We start from the raw sequence: 15,986 nt of genomic DNA, 5'->3' as shown, positions 1-15,986 counted from the left end.
TAGGTACACCCACAGTGCTGTTAGGGAGGGAGTTCCAGGATTTTGACCCGGCGACAGTGAAGAAACGGCGATATGTTTCCAAGTCAGGATGGTGAGTGGCTTGGAGGGGATCTTCCAGGTGGTGGTGTTCCCATGTGTCTGCTGCCCTTGTCCTTCTAAATGGTAGCAGGCGAGTGTTTGGAAGATGTTGTCTACGGAGTCTTGGTGAGTTCCTGCAGTGCATCTTGTAAATGATACACACCGCTGCCACTGTGCGTCGGTGGTGGAGAGAGTGAATGTTTGTGGATGTGGTGCCAATCAATTGGGCTGCTTTGTCCTGGATGGTGTCAAGCTTCTTGAGTGTTGTTGGAACTGAACTCATCCAGACAAGCGGGGAGTATTCCATCACAAATGATGGAAAGGCTAGAGGTAGGTTTTCTACCCAATATAATGAAAAAGGAATTAACTTTCATAGAGCCAATTGCCTGCACCCAAAGTGCTATGTGAGCAAAAACAAAGTTCTATTCAAAGACTTGGCTTGTGTTAATGTTTTATTTCCAATGTTTAAATTCAGTTTACCATTCTGCAAAAGTAATGAAATATTCACTAGGTACTATTCTTTCGATGAAACATTTTGTAGTTGATTAAAAATTCTTGAGGCGAAAAATATTGTGCTGCCAGCAACAAACTGATTTGTTTTATAATGGTACCGTATTAGATATTCATCAAATTGCAGAACATCACTGGTACCTGAATATGTAAGAGGCAATTTGTCAATAAGACTTAAAGAAAAATCTAACATTTGCATTACTTTCCTCTCCTATATTGCTGGACCCGCGCACTACAATAACTAAATGGATGACTGATCTGTCACCAGCTCTTTGCTTCTAGGCTTTCCCCACCCACCCCCACCTCCCTCCCTTGTTTATGAGGAAGAATTTAACCTTTGCGTCCATTCACCACATAATCCCAGAACTCATCCCTCCCTAACAGCACTGTGGGTGTACCTACACCACATGGACTGCAGCGGTTCTAGCAGGCGGCTCACCACCACAAACGCGAGGGCAATTAGGGATGGGCAAAAAAATTGCTGGCCAAGCCAGCAGCACCCACATCCCACAAAGAACTTTTAAAATAAACGATGGGTATTAAAAAGTAGAAATCACCAGCGTTTTCCTTTATAAGAGCCGGCCAGGTATCAGCAGCAGTTTGAAACCATTTGCAGTATCACGGCACCCAATGATCTCACGCTTGCAATGAGCATTGCCAATTGCAGAATAAAATTAGTAGGCCATGCACCAATTTTTCCCACAATCTGCTACCCCCATCCCTGCTGGGAGACTAGGATTCGCCTTTAAAATGTGGCTAGCTAACTCACCAGTTAATTTCTCATCAGTTTGAATAATGAACATTCTAAAGGTTCAGGCGGAGAAATAGCCATATAGTCCATCAGAGTTAATCCCTGTGGTAGCATAACTCTTCAGTTTAACATCTAGCTGCATTTGCAACATGCCAATGTTTATTGTATGGACTACCCCACCTGGGCAATTATTGACCACTCTTTAAGTGAAGGAGTGTTCTTCATTGTCTGTTTTAAATGTGTTTCTCATTTCATTTAACTTGATGTCTTCTGGTCCTGTTCTCGTTACCATAGCACCCTCGCCTTTGAATCAGAAGGTCGTGGGTTCATGTCCCACTCCCGGAAACCAAGAACTGTGAATGTACTCGAAAGAGCTACATGAGATCTGTTGATAACTCGAAAGAGTTACCCTGTTTTAAAGAAATACACATTTTTTTCCTATCCCATTTATTGTGTGCATCTCGATAAGGTCCACCATTAACTGCTTTCTCTCTAGATGGTACTGTTTAAGCTCCTCTGATTATTTCTTTTAATCCATCAGCGTTGATGTGGAATCAGTCTTTTTGCTCTTCTCTGCAAATTCTCCAATCCTTGTGTTTTTGTGCAGAGTGCATGTTGGAACTAAGTCCTCACTTAACAAGTAAGAATAGTCACAGTTTAATTCACTCCTGCTGAATGTTTAACTCTTTTGCCAGGAGGTGTTCTTGCTTCATTTAGGAGTTTACTAAATTGCAGATAAAACTGCTTAATTGGCTAATTTGTGTCCCCTGCAAGTCAATATCTGAAGACACACAAATTACTGAACTGAAGCCTAATGATTTCTCAGATGTTCTGCAGTCTCCAGATTTAACTGGACAGTGAGCTGTTTGGATTGTGTTCAGCATTAGAGGCATGGATCATTGCAGGAGTGCTTTGTATTTAAATGTTCTGCTGAGGTTTAAAGAGCTGTGTGGAATTGGAGTGAATGAGAAGTAGTTTGAACTGTTCAGATCCTAAGCGTGGATAAGAATTATATTTAGAATCAAGTCTGGAGTTGATGGAATTAATAATCAATTGTACAACTGGTGAAATTCTCTTATCGTGAAACATGTACAGGCTGTTACCATACAGTGTTTATTTTTGTAGATTTTTGTATTTTTTAAATTATAATAATTTTATCCTTGAAATTCAACTCCTTGAATGCTTAATGGACTTGAATGAAAATTCTTTATTTGGTGTTTAACAGTCGCTGACCTGTTTAAAATAAATGGGCCAATTCTCCTGTTAAAATAGCGGATGAAGCGTCTGTGCACTACTGTCTGAAGAGTCTGATTTCAAGGCACATGCGTCAGAAACAGGTTTTCTTTTAATCTTGCCCAGGCCAAATTAAGGATTTAAAAAGAAGTATGAATGCACTCAAAAATACACAACATTTTCTTGCCTGAATCCTTGCCAAAGGTTAGTGAAATCATGTCAACGAGAGCAAAATTCCATGGGTGAGAAATCGGGCTCCTTTGTGCCCGTGTTTCGAGGACTAGGAGGGCCTTTTGAGCTCCTAAATGGTGTCGGCAGGAGGTGGGCACATTGGTTCAGATACCATATTGGGGTGAATTGGTTCAGGTGCCATATTGGTGAGGACATTAGCATGGACACAGTGAACGGCCACCAGAATTATGAGAGCAGACATATCATGGCACTGGTTGATGTGCAACACCGATCTGGTGCCAGCAATGCCATTTTGGAGCTCAACACCTCAGCTAACGCCTATCTTAATCTTGCACAGTTGAGGATGTGTTCAGCAGCAGTAAGTACCTCACCGCCCTTATCATCGAATTACAGTTAGTTGCTGGTTGATTTTCGTCTGGCTATTGTTTTGACTCTACAAGGGTTTGGTCCTTTCTATAGCTCTTTCAAGTTGCAAAGGTCTACAGGAAGTGGTGGGGCAGGCATTGCAGGAACTTTTTCTGACTTTTAGAATTTTGCACAAATAAGTTGTGTCGTGTGTGTGTGTGTTATAATCATGTAAAGAGACCAATCACTCATAACGGATTGATTAAACACATTGTGGGACTATTTATTTAAACTAGGCACATGAGAACATATATACATGAATAGAAAACTTGAAGACATCAGCAGCACAGCCACGTACCATGTGCTCTGATGGCCAAAGTAAATTGGGACTGAATCACATGACACACTTCCCCTCGAGTGATGGCATGCTGCTACCCCTTAAAGGCATATTACAACAAGTTGCTCCCAGATTGGGGTGCAGTATTAGGCATCCCCTTGGAATAAAGCATGAGTTGGAGATTGAGTAGAGGCCATGTATAGGCGGGACTACTTGCTGGAGGAGAAGGAGAAGGGCTCATAGCAGGAGCCCATCTTAGCAGGAGCCCATATATTACAGGATTTTCAGGAGTAATTCTCCCACATGAACTTCAGTGCGGAATGACATGTGAGACCTCTGCGCTTCAGTAGGGACATCCTCATTTAAATCTATCATTTGATGCAGCCACAAGTGCAACATGGCTGGAATGTAACGTCCTGCGGGTGGGCGTGCGCCTGACCCAAACAGGCGTAAGGACATGCGAGGTGACGTCGGGCGAGCGTCCTGACGTCATCGCGAACTCGCATGATATTTCACTCGGTAGGCGAGTGCAGAGGTCGGAAGAGCGCCCACCGACAATGAAGCAGGCAATTAAGCTCAGAAACGGCCCAGTTGGAAGCAATTTTTCGTGGCCCCTCCAACTTTACGGTTGGTGGAGAGGCCAGTTGGCCAGGTGGGCTTTACATTCTTGATGAAACCTCATCCGGGGACGGGATGAAATCTCCGTTAGGATTTAAAATAAAAAGAAATATCTGGGTACTGTTCATTTTTTTTATGAGGCATGCTTTCAGGTGCTTTATTATGCTGAATGGACATATTTTGCAGCATTTTTGTGTTTTTTTTTATTATTTGGAGGTCTGCGGCTCCCTGGGCAGCTGTCTGCCTTCAGGGGCCCCAGTGGAAGTGCTCACCAGCATCCGCAGTGACGTCAGCGCCCACCCTCTCCCCGCCCCCACCGGCAGTGCTGAGCCTTTCTCAGTGCACATTTCACGCTGGCTGGCCAGTCCGGGTAAGATCGCGTTCATAGCGCGATCTCGGCTGGGATTACGTCTGCTTCCGGCTGCGCTGACTTTGTGCGCACCCCCAGGGTAAAATTCAGGCCCACACTGCCAGTGGCTGTGAGTTGGAGGTATTTGCAACACATTGCAGTTTGCTGTACATAAGGGAAGTCACCGAAGCTCTCTGTTCATCGCGAGCTAACTGTATCTCACTTCCTCTTGCCAGAAGAAAGCCGGCGTAGTGACCAGACGGCTTTGCTAGGATTGTAGGCTCTCTGGTGGTGCAAGGTGACAGTGACTGCACACAGATGGCTTTGTTGGCACTGCACGTCAACTCTGAGATGTACCGCATCTGAAAGCGATTCCGCTCCTCCATTGTCTAGCCACTGTAAACTCATGGGCAGTGAATCATGCAGGTCAATTCCCGACAGTCCGGCAGCAGCCATGATGGCTTGATTCCGTGGCAGTCCACTGCGACAGCTGCATTCGTGCCACCACCGCAAACCAAAGTGTGGCTATGAGTGAAAAGGGCTATTTGCTGATGGTGCCACGGCATGCATGTAGTGAAAGCTAAACTGACAAGTGTGATGTGATCGAGCAGACCATTGGCATGCGGAAACAAAGCTTCCATTGCCTGGACTACTCCAGAGGAGCCTTTCAGTGCTCGGCAGAGTGGATATCAAGATTTATGGTGGTTCACTGCAGCCTGCACAACCCCACCATCAGACGGAGGCAGCGCTTGCCATGAGCTTTATGGCAAGCGATTGAGGAACATGAGGAGGAGGAGGGGAACTCAGACAGGCACTTTCTGATGCAGAACTCATTTGGGTGCAATACTAGTAACCACAAACCCAATTCCCCATTCGCCAACAGTCCTGCACCTTACCATTCATCTGTCATCGATCATCACACTGCTTGGCCATTGATAAATGCTGCCAGAATAATCTAAATAAACATGCAATCGAATTTATAAATGAAATCATTCAATAGTGCATTCAAAATTCAACTAATCATCCTTGTCATTGTCTTAGTGCCTGTCTTCCATGTGTGTTTGCTTGTCCTGGTTCTCCTAAGTTATGTTCCCCCGATGGCTGCAGTATGGCTGATGGGGGTTTTTTATATTCATTCATGGGATGTGGGCACACGTTTATTGTTCATCCCTAACTAACCTTGGGAGGATGGTGGCGAACTGCCTCCTAGAACCGCTGCAGTCCATGTGGTGTAGGTACACCCACAGTGCTGTTAGGGAAGGTGTTCTAGGATTTTGACCCAGTGAATGTGGAGGAACGGCGATATATTTCAATATGCTCATGGTTTTGGTGGACAACCCACGCAGCTACATGCCTAGGACGCCCGGCTGCACACTGCACCATCTTGACATGGGTGGCAGCAGCCTGGATTGACTGACCGGCAACAGCAAGGACACTAGTAGAGTGACATGGAGCCATTGCCTCTCTCCTGGGGTAGTGCCTCAGCAGTCCTAATAACCTGTTGCATGACAGCTTGCTGGACTGTCAGGACAAAGCAGCCCGCTTGATTGTCACCCCATCCACAAATATTCACTCCCTCCACCACTGATGGACAGTAGCAGCCTGTGTGTACCATCTACAAGATGTACTGCAGGGATTCACCAAGCCTCCTTTGATAGCACCTTCCAAACACACAACCACTACCAACTAGAAGGACAAGGGCAGCAGACACATGGGAACACCACCACCTGGAAGTTCCCCTCCAAGACACTCACTATCCTGACTTGGAAATATATCGCCATTCCTTCACTGTCACTGGGTCAAAATCCTGCAAGTCCCTCTCTAACAGCACTGTGGGTGTACCTACACCACATGGACTACAGCTGTTAAAGAAGGCAGCTCGCCACCACCTTCTCAAGGGCAATTAGGGATGGGCAATAAATGCTGGCCCAGCCAGCGATGCCCACATTCCATAAATGAATAAAAAAAGCACCCTCCTCCCTTTGCACACTGCATTCCATTGCCAAGATGGCAGCTCTCTGCACTTCCACCGCAGCACTGAGACATTGGGCGGCTGCTGCTTGTGCTGCAATGGAAGCTGAAACATTGGCCATCAGATGCTGCACCATGATTGGGTCCACAAGTGTGTGAATGGAGTTGGCCAGCACTTCCATGTTGAAAAGGAAGGCTTGAAGCCCTGCTCCGAGTTGGTTATGGACTCCTCCATGCCCTTGACACACATTGCTGGCTTTCCAGCAGCCTTTCGAATGCACCAAGCGTTTTGTTGTTCTTGTCCATCAGTGTTCTTCTGTATGTTGCCCATCAACTTGCTCATCTGAGCCCTTTGCAGTAGAACACTGCATGCTGCACAACCTCACCATGGCGTCACTAGCAAGGGCAACATTTGTTGCCCATCTCTAATTGCCCCTGGACTGAATGGTTTGCTAGGCCATTTCAGAGGGCAGTTAAGAGTCAACTGTGGGCCAGACCAGGTGAGGTTGGCAGATTTCCTTTCCTAAAGGACATCAGTGAATCAGATGGGTTTTTTTTTTAAATAGTCAATGATAGTTGTCACAGTCACTAATTGTTATGATTAACTTTTAATTCCAGATTTATTAACCGAATTTAAATTCCACCAGCTGTCATGGTGAGTTTTGAACTCCTGTCCCCAAAGACTGGGTCCCTGGTCCAGTGACATTACCACTAGGCCACCACCATTGCCCCGTATTAAGTATGGGCACACCATCATCTTTAACGGGTTCAGCCCTGCTACTGGCCATGACCTCAGCGATGGCTGTCCCAATAATGACCAGGATGGTTTCTTCCATGTCTCCCTCCTGTTATCTCTTGCTGCCCCCAGTTGTGTGCCACCTTGCTCTGCAAGAGAGGGGAAAGTGTGTAAATGAGTTTTGTGCAATCACTTTGGGGGATGTGGCTGTCATGGTTGAATATTTGGTATCTTGTAGAAGCTGTGAGATGTGGGCCTGAGGCTTGCAGCAGTGCTAAGTGTCTGAAGGTGAGATGGAGACTACGAATGTCATGTATGAGTCCTGATTGATAGAGATTGTTGTCAGTGAGTGGTGTCAGGGGTGTGGTGAATTGAACAGTGACTGAGGCTAGTGGTGGCGTGGGTAGGATATGATAATTGAAGATGGATTCACTGACCTTGACCACTCATGTGAGATCATTGAACTTCTTACAGCACAGCATTCAGGTCCTCGGGGCTTGACTCTGCCATTGACAGTAGTGGCTATCTGCTTCCATTGCCTTTTGAGCATTGGTCTGGAGGGTCTCCTGGCCCCTTGTGAATACAGAACGTCTGTCCTCCTTCCCACCTTCTCCAGCAAGATCTCCAAAACAGAGACCAAAAACCTTGAAAAAATGCGCCCTCCCTCCCAAGTGCGGCGTTCTCCAATGCTGCCCAGGTTAGAGTCACCTCCTGTATGACTGCCAGCAGCTGTTCCAGCCACAGTGCACCTCCGCTTTCGGAAGTGCAGGCTAACTCTCAGTGGTACCAGCCACTCACGATATTGTCCCCCTGCTGACGTGTCCAGCATCTCAACAGTGTGGCTAACTCTGGCTGGATACTGAACTCATTGAAATAAGCAGGGAACATTTGCCACGCTGCTTGCATTTAAATCGACGGGCACGGGTTAATGGCACATCGCAATCCTCACCAAGGTGGCCATCGAGCTTAACCCCCAAATGGTTTCAAAGCTGATCTGACCAATGTGTGGGACGGAGGAGATGAAGAATTCAGCTCTGGAGCACTGAACCTCCTTAATTTCCAACTGGGTGGATATGAATGTTTTCAAATTCACCACTTACGGCTCAGAGCAAATTAGATGCAGCCATGCACTGAAGTCGAGATAACGCTGTGGGACATCCTTACATAAGTTTTTCTTACTCCCCAGGCACTACATCCCTCTGTTTTCTTTCATTTTCCCTGGTTTTCCTGAGCTCAGCACCACCTGCGTGCAAAGGTGCTGCTGACTGGTTTCTGCCTGTATTGCTTTATAAGGGGGTTGAAGGAAGAAGAGATGGAAAGCAGGGTGGGCTCTTCAGATTGGGGCCACTGCTTGTGTGGAGAATAAACAGCAATACTGATGGGTTGAGCTGAAAGGCTTATTCTTCGGGATTTCCAAGTAATTCTATAAATCCCCTGCCAACAAATGCACAAGAGTGTGTCACAAATTACTCTCCCCTTAATTTTATTGTCTTGCTTAAAAAAATCCAATGCCTGTTCATCTACTTGCCATAGCACTGTGCTGAAACTAGGAACTTAGCAGCTCTGATATCTGTTGCTATGCAACCCCCTGGACCCCCGTTGCTATGCTGTAACATGATTCAATTTGCTGGTCCCCTGCATCATCTGCAGCTTCAGCCTTTGCCGGCACAGAGTTGTTAGCTCAGCCTCTAGTTGCTTCACAGAAAGCTGCTGATCTCTAACTTCCTTCAGCCCTACATACAACCTTTGCCTCCTCCAATCCTGGCACCTTGCTCAGCCTTGACTTTCAACTTTCCATCATTGATGGCCAGGCCTTCAACTTTGGCCCTAAACTCTGGAATTTCCTGCCTCAATCTTTCTACCTCTGTCTCCTCTTTTAAGGCACTCCTTCAGACCGATCTCTTTGACGCTCTTGATCACCTACCTGAAGATCTCTTCATGGCTGTGTGTCAATTTTTTTTCTGTTAAGGTTCCTGTGAAGTTCTTTGGGACTATTGCTATGTTAAAGGTACTTTATAAATGCAAGCTGTTGCTGAATTTAATATCAGAAACAGATTAAAGCCACATTCTCTAAACTGAAGTTGAGCTCTCCCTTGGCAGTATATAGTGGGCATGAATCTGAACTTAGAATTAAACTGCAAATTTAGTAGACTATCTCCAGAGAGGACACAAACTTCCAGGATTCGGAATCTAAAATGGCACAGCAGTATACCCATGCTTCTCTTGGGTTTTGAGGTACATTTCTGGAATCATCTCAGGATAGAGAGTTCTAATGAAATGGAGGAATACGAACTGAGTAGTCACTGAGAGATGAGATGGTCACATCTGTTTGCACATATACAGGAACATCCAGAGAGATAGTCGTAATGGGTTGTAGCAGGCATGTGGGCTGAGTTAGATTAAGAATGTAGGCTAAATCATTCTGTACAAGCCAAACCCAAGTTTACATTTGCAACTTCTCCAATTATTGCAGAAGCCACTTTGCATCAAACTGATGTCATCATCTGCTTTAAGAGTGCTCGATGTCCATACTGTGCACAAGGCTTCAAAAAAACTCCACTCTCTAACATGTCTCGGTAAAAGGCTAAGTTCTATAACAAAGGGCCATCGACACAAGATTTAGAACAAAAAGCATGCAAAATTTCTTTAGATAGGACATTGTGATGTGTATGGAATTCACTTCCTAGATTATTGGCTGAGGCAAAACCATGTACATTTTCAAGATTAGCTTGGAGTGGTGGATGAATGATAAGGAGATAAAGGAATGTGGGGAGGTAGTGGTCACTGGACTGGTAATCCAGAGACTCAGGGGTAATGCTCTGGGTACTTGGGTTCGAATCCCACTTTGGCAGATGGTGGAATTTGAATTCAATAAAAATCTGGAATTAAAAGTCTAATGATGACCATGAAACCATTGTTGCAAAAAAAAATGGTTCACTAATGTCCTTGAAGGAAGTCTGCCGTCCTTAACTGGTCTGGCCTACATGTGACTCTAGAACCACAGCAATGTGGTTGACTCCTAAATGCTCTCTGAACAAGGGCAGCTAGGGATGGACGATGAATGCTGGCCTGGCCAGTGATGCCCGTGTCCCAGGAATGAATAAAAAAAAAAATACAGGGCCTGTTTCAATGGGATTAGGACTATTTACTCATGTGGATGGTGAAGATGGTTGAGCCAAATGGCCTCCTTCCATGTTTATGTTTTTTTCATGTGCGTCATCCTTTGATTCAATAATTATGTGTCACGCTTACAATATGAAAGTAAATTATAAACAAAGGAATATTACTTTCATAAAAAGGCCCTGTTCAAGTAGATCCAATAGCATTCAAAATGCCACATAAGAATCTATTTCCTGATAAACTGAGTTGCAAACAAAAGATTGCTTTCTTTTATTCTTTCATTGGATGTGAGCATCGCTGACTAGGCAGCATTTCTTGCACATCCCTAGTTGCCCTTGAGGAGGTGGTGGTGAGCTGCCTTCTTGAACCACCGCAGTCCATGTGGTGTAGGTACACCCACAGTGCTATTAGGGAGGAAATTCCAGGATTTTGACCCAGCCACAGTGAAGGAATGACAATTTAGTCCCATGTCAGGATGTTGTGTGGCTTGAAAGGGAACTAGTGTCTGGTGTTCCCATCTGCTGCCCTTGCCCTTCTAGGTGGTAGGGATCATGGGTTTGGAAGGTGCTGTCAAAAGAGGTTTGGTGAGTTGCTGCAGTGCATCTTGTAGATGGTACTGCTGTTGCCATGTGTTGGTGGTGCAGGGACTGAATGTTGAGGGCGTTGGATGGGCTGCTAATCAAGAGGGCTGCTTTGTCCTGGATGGTGTCGAGCTTCTTGAGTGTTAATGGAGCTACACTGATTCAGGCAAATGGAGAGTATCCCATCACACTCCTGACTTGTGCCTTGTAGATGGTGGACCGGCTTTGGGGAGCCAGGAAGTGAGTTAGACTCTGCAGCATTCCCAATCTCTTATCAGCTCCCATGTGTACAGCTGGCCCAGTTAAGTTTCTGATCAATGTAAACCCCAGGATGTTGATTGGTGAAATGTACTTATCTAATGCTCAAAGTAAGGTTCAAAAATATTTGCGATGATCCGTATATACAGCACTGTGCCACTGTGTGGCAGTGTACCCTATGACTCAAAAGATTGTTTCCAATTAATGTGATTATATGATTTTTTTGAAAATATAAATTTTAACTTGGATAAAGTGAGTTGTTTAATATTAAAACTGCTGATTTTGAGTTCATACAGTTTGTGTTTTTGTCTGTACTTTATACCTCCATGTTGGGAAACCTGATTAAAGAAACAAGGCAGGCAGACATTGGGCTTTGCAACTCCAGTTGAGAAGACAAAAGAAGTCAATATCAATGGTTACATGGTACCAGGTTTAAGTTTGAAATAGCTCCTAATTCGTATGTTTGTTTTAGGTTCTTGACTAACAGGGGGGGCCAAAGGTTATTGGGGGTAGGCAGGAATTTGGAGTAGAGGCGGCAATCAGATCAGCCATGATCTTTTTGAATGGCGCAGCAGGCTCGAGGGGCCGAATGGCCTACTGCTGCACCTATGTTCATATGTTCGTGCGGAGTGAGAAATTCCACAGTTTAAGTAACAGGAAAGTGGTAGGAGATGGTGCGATGGGTCTCAACACGGTTGAGGATGTAGAAGAGGAGGAAGCACAGGTGAAAAGATATATTTGGAGGAGCAGAAGAAGAAAACTCAAAGGAATGCAATCAAAAAAATATCAATAATGAAGAGGTCAAAAGAAAGGTTGCAAGGGAGCGAAAGAAAGATTTGAGGCCTGCCCTCAATGCAAACCTTCTCATGTCCTCAGCTTTCTTCCCTCCTCTCTAGAGGAGGCAATGTGTCTCCCAGAAGCCATTGGCTTCTTGTGAGATGAAACTGCATATTTCTATAGTATTCAAGTGTGGAGGTGCATCAAAGCTGAACCTATCTTGATCCTCTCATAGTGTTTGTAATATGTGCCTTATCCAGGTATGGTTTCTAGATCTCTTGTCAAAGGCAGGAATCCTATTTTCTCCTGTCCCTAGGATATGGAGGCCACCTGTCCTAATATTCTAGATCAACCATTGGGCGGGGTTACTCTCTCCACACAGGGAAGGGTTTTGAAAGCATTTTGTAATTGAAGGCATTAAATATATTTTCACTCCCGACACTAGCGGCCTCCTGCATGCTATGGTTTGGATTTTAAATAGGCAGCAAGGGTCTCGCAGCTGAGGCCAAAAACTAGTGGGAAGGGGGTGCCACCCTACATTACAGGACGTGAGGCTGCATTTTGTTAGCAGCATTTTGTTAAGGACCCACCCCCACTCCTCCCACCTCAAAGAGTTGTTTGCCAAATCAGAGGGCTGGTAGCTCAGTGGCGCCACTGCCAGTGATGGCCATGGCTGGTACAGCGTCTGATGTATGAGAGCACATCAATGGCTGTGGATCCGCAAAGTCAGGTAATTGGGGTCTGGGGGTGCCGGGGCTGCTCAGAAATGTTGGGGGGAGGGGTGGGGTGGGGGGTGGTTGGGTAGTGTGGTTGGTACCATTGCCATGGGGGCAGCCTTTGCAATCAGTGGGGGAGGGGGGGGTCCCTTCATGGACCAAAGAGTGTCCACAAAGGAAAGGGCCCGACCAGAGGCTGCTGGGAGGCTGACCAGGTTTACCCGCAATGGAAGGAAGAGGCCCTTAATTGGTTTAATTAATTGATCTAAGTGGTTGAATTGGGGTCCAGGCTGGCAGGGTGTCTCCCACCTGTCACACTGCTGACAAGGTGGCATGTTGTCACGTAGACCATGGGTACACTACCCCCACCTCCCTGCGCCCGCTTCAGCCTCCTAGGCAGTCCCCACATGGCTGGTAAAAACTCAGCGCTTATATGTCCAGTTAAATTTCTGCTGAACTTTACCAAACATTCTGAATTTTTACAAGGTTTGGCATCAGCCTGAAACTCTGTCTAATATTAAGAGGCCAAGCCTATAAAGTGGGGAAGGTGGAGGGGCAGAAGGGCTTAATTCAGAATCCATGTCAGTAGCACACTGAAGCAGACCCAGGACTCAGTCGTCAATCAGGGGCACAGACTAGAATTTAATCTATAAAACAAATGAGGTTTATTCACCCACAGCAGTAAAGTGCCTTTACGTTTAGAGAGGTAACAGGGACTATTTTGTAACTTACACCTTCTCCCTTTTAATTCCTTCCATTTCAGTCTCTCCTGACTGAACCGTTTCCCTGCCATTTATCCTTCCAGCTTTGGAGTCGTTCCTGACTCACCTTAATTGCCTTTAAAAATTTCTTAAAGATATACCACCTTGTCTTGGTCATTCTGATATTTCGTACAGCTTCTTAAGGCTGTACCCCTGTGGCGGTTACAAAGTTCTCAAAAGCCACTGGCTCGCAAATCATCCCTCTCTTATCCTGTTGCAACATGAAGGCACTTCCACTTTAGAGTAATGCTTACACTGCAGCAGAGACCTGGAGAGCAGTGATGCGCAACTCCCTGCAGGTGATTGTCACAGCATAGAGTACAAGGGCAGATTCTCCTCTTGTACATTCCTGAGACAGACAATACTTCAGAGCTGACTGGTCAACCGTGTCAGTAAGTCAAGGCTCCATAATGTGTCATCTTCCCCTGTAGTTCCACAGCGGTGTCAAGCATGTTTAAAAGGCACTCAGGGAATCCCTTAGACCATATTTTTTATTGGTTTTGGTTGAGGTGCAGAAAGCAAATCTTGCATTTACATAGCGCCTTTCACGAATGCAGGATATCTCAACGAGGTTTACAGCCAATACAGTACTTTTGAAGTGTAGCTACCGTTGTAACGTAAAAGATGTGGCTGTCAATTTGCACACAGCAAGATCCCACAAACAGCAATGTGCTAATGGCCAGATCATCTGTTTATTAGTCTAGGTTGAGGGAGAAATATTGGTCAGGACGCTGGGGAGAACTCCCCTGCCCTTCTTCAAAGTAGTCCCATGGGATCTTTTACATCCAAGCTGAGAGGGGAGACAGAACCTCAGTTTAAAGTTTCATTCAAAGGGTGGCACCTCGACAATGTAGCAGTTTTGCTGAAAAAGAGACATGTTGCCGAAACTTTTTATCTTGGACTCATCAGGACAAATGCAAGAATGGCAAATTTCAAACGATGACAACAATTGCTTTCTCCAGGGCAATGCCTTGGCTAATCAGAGTCAACATGCCAACCAATCAGCACCCTTTTCTCCTGAAGTATAAATTACTGTGATCATTTGAAATTCGATATTCTTGTGTATGTCTTGACGAGCGCAAGATGAAAAGCTTTGGCAACATGTCTCTCTTTTCGGCAATATTCAAGTTCTGGACTACCAAGTGTAGCCATTTCTCAGCACTTTACTGTAGCATCAGCCTGGATTTTGTGCTGAGGTCTCTGGAGTGAAATTTGAACACACTAAATTGTGACTCTGAGGCGAGAAGGGCAACCACATATACAAAGTTCCCTCCTCGGTAAGGGAATTGCAGCTGGAGCTGGACAGTATAAACAGATGCTGCCTGAATGGAACCAATATGACAACTAGCAAACTCAAAACCAACACAAATACATCATGAAAAATCTCTCCCTCTTGCCTTTGAGTTAGTTGGATATTCCAAAACCTCTATATTCTGAAACCATTAGAAGACTTTCTGCAGGGTTGCTAATTAATTTGAACAGAAAGGAAATGGTATATAGCAGTCTAAAACAGAGAAATTAATTAGTTACAAATAGAACTCAAGAATGAGAAACATATGGCTATAAATATTGATTGGTACAGATTGTGAACTGTCAAACTCAAGCACATTCAAGGAGAAAAATGGGCTTACTTCTGATCACGGGCACAACTTAACTGGGGCCAATCAGCCAATCTGGATTTTTTTGAAAATCAAATTTTTATTATCTTATGATCTGTGGAGTGGGATATGTTATAGATTGCACAGGGTTTGCAAGCTTTGAGGGTTTTTAGAGGTTATAGGGTTCGAAATTCAACTTCCATGATAGTGCGAGAAAGGTAATAGCAAACAATCCCTCTGTGATAACCTGGCTCTCTCGTCAGTGCCCCCAACACCCTGTCTACTTTCCAATCCACCTTTCCATGTAAACACCTCCTCACCGCCCAAGGCCCCAAACACTCCTCCCAGTTGGCGAAGCAGCGATTTACTTGTACTGTTTTCAATTGGTCTACTATTTGCTGCCCACAAAGTGGTCTCCTCTACACTGGACAAGACCAAATGCAGATTGGGTGACTGCTTTGTAGAGCACCTTTAAGCATGACCCCGAGCTTCCGCTGCCCTGTCACTTTAACTCTCCACCTTGCCGTCACGCTGACATCTCTGTCCTTGGCCTGCCGCACTGTTCCAGGGAAGCTCAATGTAAGCTTGAGGAACAGCACCTCATCTTCCAGTTAGCACCTTACAGCTTTCTGGACTCAACATTGAGTTCAACAATTTCAGATCATAATCTCTGTCCCCAATTTTGCTTCCTTTTCTTTGCTTGTTTCAGTTTTTCTCTTATTTTTGCTTTCTTTTCTTTCTTTCTTGACCCATCACCATTCCCTTTGGCCCTGGAGGACTAACTCCTCTGCCATTCACTCTCTCCTGTCTTCCAGCGAATCACAGGCCTTCCTTTTGTCCTTGTCCCACCCACCCCTTGCTCAAAACCTATTACGTCTCTAACCGTTTCCCAATTCTGATGATACGTCATTGACCTGAAACGTTCACTCTGTTTCTCTTTCCATGGATGTTGCGTAACCTGCCGAGTATTTCCAGCGTTTTCTGTTTTTACTTCAGATTTCTAGCGTTCGCTGTGTTCTGTTTCTCAAACAGCAGGTAGTCAGCCTGCTTTCCAA

This window comes from Cetorhinus maximus, chromosome 6 (assembly GCF_964194155.1).
Source record: "Cetorhinus maximus chromosome 6, sCetMax3.hap1.1, whole genome shotgun sequence".
Lineage (NCBI taxonomy): Eukaryota > Metazoa > Chordata > Chondrichthyes > Lamniformes > Cetorhinidae > Cetorhinus > Cetorhinus maximus.
Note: the sequence above shows the minus strand (reverse complement) of the source record.